This window comes from Salvelinus sp. IW2-2015, linkage group LG8 (genome assembly GCF_002910315.2).
Source record: "Salvelinus sp. IW2-2015 linkage group LG8, ASM291031v2, whole genome shotgun sequence".
Taxonomy (NCBI): Eukaryota; Metazoa; Chordata; class Actinopteri; order Salmoniformes; family Salmonidae; genus Salvelinus; species Salvelinus sp. IW2-2015.
Genome location: NC_036848.1, coordinates 42218916 through 42228041, shown reverse-complemented (window position 1 = coordinate 42228041; position 9126 = coordinate 42218916).

Genomic DNA, 9126 nt, shown 5'->3' with positions numbered 1-9126 from the left:
CACTGCCATGGGTAAGAAATTTGCTCCAGCCTTTGCCAACTTATATATGGGTTTTTGGGAAGAGACAGCTTTTCTTAAATGTAAGACCCTTCCTTTGCTATATCTCAGGTATTTGGATGACATCTTTGGAATTTGGGTGAGTTCTATGCAGGACTTTGAGTGTTTTTTAGAAACCCTCAATACACATAATCCTTCCATTACAATATACAAAGGGAAAAGCTAGAGTTTTTGGACACTCAGGTCTTCTTTGTATTTTCAGATGGGTTAACTAAATCATTGGCCACAAGTCTTCTTTAAGGAGACCGATAGGCATGCCCTGCTACATAAAACAAGTAATCATCCAAAACATACTTTCAGAGGGATTATTAAATCTCAGCTGATCCGGTTCAATAGAATCTGTACATTGGGTGCGCACGTGGAGGAGGCCATAACCATTCTTTTTAGAGCCTTGGGGCCACGGGGATATTCCAAACGTTTCCTTAGGGGGATAAAGGCAGAGGTAGGTGAATTATTTGGCAGGGAAGGGGGTTACAATAAAACAGCAGAAACAAACAATTTGATACCATTTGTTACATCATACTCTGGGAGCTTGGGTGGATTTAATAGGACCTTGAGGTCTAACTTCAGGGAAGCTCAACAAGCTGTGGAAGGGCTGGGAGATTGTGAAGTAATCCCAGCCTATAGAAGAAACAAAAACCTCGGGGACAGGTTAGTCCACTCTGCCTTCCAGACGAGAGGCACCTAATAAATTTGATAAATATTTGGGGAGACCCAAATATATTGTTAATGCCTTCTCCGGGCGGGGGTTCCTCGTAAGATAGAGGATCGAATTGTCCACTGTAAACTTGATCTATGGAATCAAGTGTAAATTGTGCAAAAAGATTTATATAGGAGAAACAAAGAATACACTACAGGTCAGACTAAAACAACATCTATACCATATGGCTAAAGGTAATAAGAGTACTGTACTGTATTTGCATTTTGGCCTACAGTGCAGTGCGGTGCAGTGACATGGGTTATTTGGTGGGGGAGGTGGTGGGGGATTGTGGGAGAGCATAGTTTGCTTGATTTTATTGAGGATCCCCGTCCAAGTTATATCCCTTGCCTCTTTCTCCTCTACACCAATATTTACTCCCAGCACCTTCATAAAATCCTTAGCTACYTTAAATGGAATCTCACACTTATTTGCTTTGATATCCCCAAAAAACATAATTTCCGTCTTCTCTATATTAACTTCAGCCCCCGATGCATTACAATAGATATCTATGATTTTCATAATGCTTTCAATGCTACCTAYATCCTTCACAGTAAAAGTAGTGTCATCAGCATAATGTATAACACTGACACCACCACCTGGGATTCCAACACCCCTCACCTCTTTGTCTCCAAGTATTAAAACAGCTAAAGGTTCCGTAGAAACACTGTACAACAGAGCTGACAAAGGACAACCCTGCCTTACTGACCTCTCCTATAGGGAAAGTATCTGTTAACACTCCATTACATTTAACACAACTTTTTGCTCCGCTATACAACAAGTTAACTTCTCTGCGCTACGGATCCCTTTTACGGGATCACTTTCCTCAACAACCGCTAGAATTGCAGGGCGCCAAATGCAAAAATATTACTAAAAATATTTATAATCATGCAATCACAAGTGAAATGTACTAAAACACACCTTAGCTTGTTGTTAATCCACTTATTGTGTCAGATTTTGAAAATATATTTTACAGCGAAAGAAATCCAAGCTTTTGTGACTGTAGCGGGTGTTTCCAATCAYGAGACTCCCAGTTACACAACAAATCKTATTTTTGTTCGATAAATATTACTTTTATCACAAAGAAAAGCCATTTGGGTTGCGAATTATTTTGAGAAAACAAAAGCCGTGTTCCTTTCGACAAATCCCCAAAAGTATCCGAAATGGTCGTTGAAACATTTCAAATGTTTTTTATAATCAATCCTCAGGTTGTCTTTAATAAACATAATCGATAATATTTCAACCGGAGCATAACCTATTCATTTAAGAGAAAAGGAAAATGGGGTGCCCTTTTCTCGCRCGCAGGAAATATTCAGAGGACACCTGACCTCTTTTGAAACATCTCCCTCATTTTTCAAAATAAAAGCCTGAAAATGTCTAAAGCCTGGTCACAGCCTGAGGAAGCCAGTGGAAAAGGAATCTGGTTGATACCCCTTTAAATGGAGGTTAGACGGGCCAGGAAACACAGATTTTAAATAAAAAATATAATTTCCGGCTTACTTTTTTTCAGGTTTTCGCTTGCAGAATAAGTATTCTTTTTCTCACAGAATATTTTGACAGTTTTGGAAACTGGAGTTTTCTATCTTTATCTGTAAATTATATGCATATTCTACAATCTGGGCCAGAGAATGTCCACTCACGTTATTTAAAAAATCTGACCCCAGTGCTAAGAGGTTTTAATCCAAGATACAAAACCAAACATCTCAAGTCTGTAGTAGAAAACTATGTTCCACTTTATCAAAAGCTTTCKTAAAATCTAAACTTAAAACTATACCTCTTTCATTTGATTAACAACATCTCTAATTGTACAAATTACATCGGCAACATCTCTTCCAGGTACTCCGTAGGCTTGTGTTGATGTAATAATACTTCCAATCACCTTTTTCATCCTATTAGCCAAAACTTTAGTCAGTATTTTATAATCTGAATTTAGAAGACTAATAGGCCTATAATTTAACTTTAACCTACTGCCTCTATTTTTAAATAAGATGGTTAACATACAAATTGACAGACTCAGGGATTTCCCTATTCTCTTCCATATACTGAAAAACCTTCAATAAAATGGGTGCCAAAATATCCACAAAAGCTTTATAGAATGAATTTGTTAAACCATCCAAACCTGGACTTTTTTTTTCCTTGAGTGTTCTCAATTGCTTCTGTGATTTCCACAATTGAAATCTCTTYATCACACATCATTCTATCTGCCTGAGATACTTTGGCACTGATTTTCTCCAACACTTTTGCAACACACACTTTGTCCACATCATTCTTTTTATAAAGATTTCTGTAAAAGGATTCAACTGAATCTAAGATGTCAACAAAATCATTTACCTTTACACCTTTTTCATTTTCCAATTATACAATATAACTCTTAAATTGCTTTCGTTTTTCAAGCCCCAGAAAAAAGGAAGTACATTTCTCTCCCTCCAAGGTGTACTGTGCCTTACTCCTAACAATAGCCCCTAAACATTTCTTTTTTTCATAAAACCCTAGCTCTGCATGGATTTTCAAATAGTTCACAACATCATAGTCTGGATCAGCATCAGCCTTTTCAAGTTCATGTAACATCCTATTTCTAAGCATTTTTTCTTTCTGCTTATCTAAACGGTTCCGATTTTTAGAGTACCTAATACTCCTGTTTTTTACTTTAACTTTCACTTCCTCCCACCATAAACACACATTCTCTTTTAACAGTACATTAGACATTTCATCATCGATACATTCAACAATTTCCTTTAACTTTCCTCCTTTAACCTCTCTGGGATCGCGGGACGCTAGCGTCCCAACAGCCTGTTAAAATGTAGAGCGCCAGATTCCCAAAAAAAATCTATAAAATCAAACTTTATTAAATTACACAAGATACCAAATTAAAGCTACACTCGTTGTGAATCCAGCCAACATGTCAGATTTCAAAAAGGCTTTTCGGCGAAAGCATAAGATGCTATTATCTGAGATAGTATAATACGAGGCTACACTCTCTTTTTTGACAATTTCAACCATGCCGGCGCTACTCAAAACGCAGAAATAAAATATAAAACATGCATTACCTTTGACGAGATTCTTTTGTTGGCACTCCAATATGTCCCATAAACATCAACAATGGTCCTTTAGTTCGATTAATTCCGTCATATATTCCAAATTGTCCATTTATTTGCCGCCGTTGTCCAGGAAAAATAGCGTTCAATTTGCGCAAAATCACGACAAAATATCAAAAAAAATTCCTCTAAACTTTGCAAAACATTTCAAGTATTTTTGTATACACCTTAAGGTATTTGTAAACGTTAATAATCGATCAAATTGAAGACGGGTCAATCTGTTTTCAATACAGGATATCAACAAACTCACGGTACTTTTCAAGTCTTGCTCAACTCTCAAACATAAACAAACGACGTCACTCCACTTCCGGGTCAATATCTTTCTCAGTTCACTAAGGAAAAACCTTAACCTTTTTCCATACAATGGCGACATCYAGTGGAAGCAGTAGAAACTGCGTGGATAGTAATTAGAATTCTGGTGTGCCCATGAAAGCCCATTGAACATACAGGAACTTAACAATAAAAAAGTTAGTCCTCAGGGTTTTGACTGCTATATAAGTTCTGTTATACTTACAGATATGATTCAAACAGTTTTAGAAACTTCAGAGTGTTTTCTATCCAAATCTACTAATAATATGCATATCTTATATTCTGGGGATGAGTAGCACGAAGTTGAAATTGCGCACGCTATTTTTCCCAAAGTGAAAACTCTGCACCCTATCCTCAAGAAGTTTCAACAGACTGGCACTTAAACACCAGACACCTCCCCCTCATCTCCACCTCCCCCTCATCTCCACAGCAAAACCTATCTGAAATGACATTACTGCATGATCACTGTATGCTGTAAAATTATATGACATCTTCTGAACGTGTAGTACCACATCTACCTTTGCTAAACAAATCAATTCTGCTTTGTTTTAGTTCATTTAACACCACCTGCCTTCTCAAACACACTTCTATTTAAATTTTCAGCCCTCTAATTATCTACAAGATTCTCCTTATTCATTAAGTCCCATAAAGCATTTCTAGACGAATCATGTCTGAAACTATCACATCTCGAGACATCCATTCTAGTACACTTCACGTTAAAATCTCCTACCTGTATACAGTTCTCTGAACACAGTTTTCTTATGTTATTAAACATATCTCTCCTTTCCGCTTCAATATTTGAAGCATAAAGATTAATTAGACGAAAAATGACATTTTGCACTTCAAACTCAATGACATAAGTCTGCCCTGATTATCTGCATATACCTGCTTGACATTTTGAACCACATCATTTTTACCAAAATAGCCACTCCACATGTTTTTTCACTTCTGTGACTACAAATTAGCTCAGACCATTTGCTCTTAATCGCCAGCATTTTGGAGTCCGTCCAATTAGTCTCTTGAAAACACTGCATTTCTGCTTTAACAGATACCAAAACCTGCTCCAATTTGTTCATATTTCTCAAACTGTTCCCATTTAGTGATGCAACATTAATCATTGTTAACTTAGTATCCGCATGATCAAGCACCTTATCCATACAGGAAACATTAACCTCTTTTTTTAAATAAGCATTCATATCTCTCTACTGTTTCCAGAATCCCCACAATCATTAACCTTATACCCCTTATCATTAATTAACTCCGTAATATAAGTCTTCTCTTGCCTTCTTTTTTCTAAATTCAAGAAAAACGAAGTACATCTTTCTCCCTCTATCGCATATTGCACTCTACTCCTTACAATCGCCACATAACATTTCTTCTTCTCATATTCATCAAGKGCATCCTTAGCCAGTATATAATCCTCCACCCCATGATCTTCATCATTTGCTATACACTCAAGTTCATATTGAACCTTCTGACGTAGTTCCCTCCTTTTTCAAAAAATAATTCCTCTTAACAGCATATTTTATAGTCAATTCCTTATATTTGATTTTCAGCTCCTCCCACCACAACCCCATGTTCTCCTCCATTAAACTTGTGAATAGGGGGTGCTGTTTTCACTTTGGGAAAAAATCGTGCCCAATTTAAACGGCCTCGTACTCTATTCTAGATCGTACAATATGCATATTATTACTATTGGATAGAAAACACTCAAGTTTCTAAAACTGTTTGAATTATATCTGAGTAAAACAGAACTCATTTGGCAGCAAACTTCCAGACAGGAAGTGAAAAATCTGAAAACGATGCTCTGTTCCAGGTCCTGCCTAATTTCTATGGATTTGCATGCAATTCATACGCCTTCCACTAGATGTCAACAGGCAGTGGAAGGTGGAATGGGGTGTCTAGCTTGATCTGAGGTCGAACAAGAGCTCTTGGAATGACGTGACCAGAATTTCCTTTCTCTACCTAGGCGCGGGAAGGACATCGACATTGGCTTCTGAAAAGCGTCCGGTATACACGGTGGATGTCTCCGGCTCTGATTTTATTTGATAAATGTGATAACATCATAAAGTAGGTTTTTTCAAACGAGTTGTATCAGTTTATTCAACGTTTATTGCGAGTTTTGGAATTTTCCTTTCTTCGCGTCAGGAGAAGATGGGCATGTTCGCGCCACATGGCTAAGGTTGCTAATTCGACAGGAGAGAAGGACATTCTAAAACCAAACAACGATTTATTCTGGACAAAGGACTCCTTGTACAAGATTCTGATGGAAGCTCAGCAAAAGTAGGAACAATTTATGATGTTATTTCTGTGGAAAATGTTGAGTCCTATTTTCCACCCTTTTGCGGGCGCTGTCTCGCTATAACGTAAGCTGTTTGTTATGGTAAAGTTATTTTTAAAAATCTAACACGGCGGTTGCATTAAGAACTAGTGTATCTTTCATTTGCAGTCCAACATGTATTTTTTAGTAAAGTTTATGATGAGTTCTTTGGTCAGATTAGGTGAGTGTCCAAAATATCTCCGGACAATCTGGTGAATCGATGCTACATATTCACAATGTATAACCACGGTTTGCAGCTCAAAATATGCAAATTTTCGAACAAAACATATGTGTATTGTATAACCTGATGTTATAGGACTGTCATCTGATGAAGTTGGTCAAGGTTAGTGATTCATTTTATATATTTTGCTGGTTTTTGCGATCGCTACCTTTTGCTGCTGATAAATGCATTTGTGTGTTTGGCTATTGTGGTAAGCTAATATAATGCTATATTGTGTTTTCGCTGTAAAACACTTAAAAAAATCTGAAATATGTGCTGGATTCACAAGATTATCTTTCATTTGCTGTACACCATGTATTTTCAAAAATGTTTATGATGAGTATTTAGGTATTTCATGTTGCTCTCTGTAATTATATCTGGCTGCTTGGTGATATTTTGTGGTAGCTGCAATGTAAAACTATGAATATATATATACCTCAAATATGCACGTTTTCAAACAAAACATAAATTTATTGTATAACATGTTATAAGACTGTCATCTGAAGTTGTTTCTTGGTTAGTGACTAATTATATCTCTATTTGGTCGGTTTTGTGATAGCTACCTATGCGGTAGAAAAATTGTGAAAATATGCGGTTGAGTCTTTTGCTATTGTGGTTAGCTAATAGAAATACATATTGTGTTTTCGCTGTAAAACATTTTAAAAATCGGAAATGAAGGCTGGATTCACAAGATGTTTATCTTTCATTTGCTGTATTGGACTTGTGATTTCATGAAAATTATATGATATCCCTGTCGCGCTAGGCAGCTTTTTTGATGAGGATCCCGGATCCGGGAGAGAAGCGGTAGAGGTTAACTGCTGTCTTTTGGCCCTCCAAAAACATTCTGATATCATATCAATATAGTTTTCCTCCTCTAGCAAGCTATTATTTAAACACCACAGCCCACCAGATTTAGTAGGTGTCTTTACTCCGCAAGAAAATACCAACACAGCATGATCACTTAAAGCATTGAAAACATATTCAGGATCATGTATTAGATGCTGTACATTCTTTCCTGTTAAACAGTAATCAATCCTGCTTTGTTTCACCTTATTTAAAACTATTTGCCTTCTAGAAAAATCCCTCCCAGGGTAACGTTCTCTCCATACATCATGTAAATCATAATCTCCCATAACTGACAACAGTTCCTTTCGTGAGGTGTCAGAGCGGAATTGCACACTGCTCGTCGCATCTAACCGACTTAAACACATTAAAATCCCCAACCAAAATTGTATTGTCATTACACAGAGACCGAAATGCCCTGAAAAAAAAACCTCCCTCTCCTTTTCTACATTTGGGGCATACACATTAATTATACGATAGTCAACAGAACCCACTGAGAAATCTACAGCAAGAAGTCGACCTTCATAAGGCGTTCTCACTCTCTGTACATTTTCCACTACTCCCCCCTTTAAATCAGTATCACCACCCCACATGCACCTACTACCCCATGACTAACAAAACATAGATCTGTCCATACTCTACTCACAAAACCCATAGATACAGGAGACCATTTTGTCTCCTGTGCACATATAATATCTGCATCCGTCAATAACATTCAGCTTGTCAGCCCCACTCAACCCACGTGCATTTAAAGAAAATATCTTTATACCCGACATTAGTTAACRCAAACATTTGCCATAGATTTCACCTCATTCCTTCTTCAGATATTTGAGCTTCTTACTGCACTTCTTATACTTTGTCGATATTCTCTTTTGACTTACTAAAGCCTGAAGCACTCCATAATCTCTCATCCCCTGATCCCATCAGACTGTTAGAAGTTGGAGCATTCCCTTCCCCCACAATAGGTTTGACATTCTGAAGAGTCCCGTCAGGTTGTACGTCCTCCATTAGAGGCTCTGTGCATGGGTCCTTGCCACACTCAGCTTTCTGAAAATCGAACTGAGCTCTTCCACATCTCGCATCTTCTCCCTCCACACATTCTGATGAATTTAACCATTCTACCGCACTGTCCATACTGGATCCCAGCTCCGTCACCCCCATCTCTGCAGACTTAATGGGATTTCTCACCCCTTCATGCATCCCACTGATCCCCTCTATCATTCTCCTCTCCCAGATCACTTTCCTCCACACACCCTTCCTCAGATACTGAGCCTCTCTAATTCATTATCTCAAGCTCTTCACCCACCCTTTCACCACATATACAGTTGATTGATTCACATTCCTCACATCTCTTTCTCTCAGGACACTCCCGTGCATAATGCCCCTGCTCCATACATTTGTAACACCTAAATTCAGGGCAATCACGTACTACATGACCAGGCTGAATAAAAAGCCTACACACTAACCTGCCTGTCATGTATAACCCTGAAATATTCAGCCCCCTCCAGAGTCTCAAACTTCATTCGAATATGGCAACGATTGGACATTGTTTGTAAATCGTACCTTAGAGAAACGCGTACCGTCT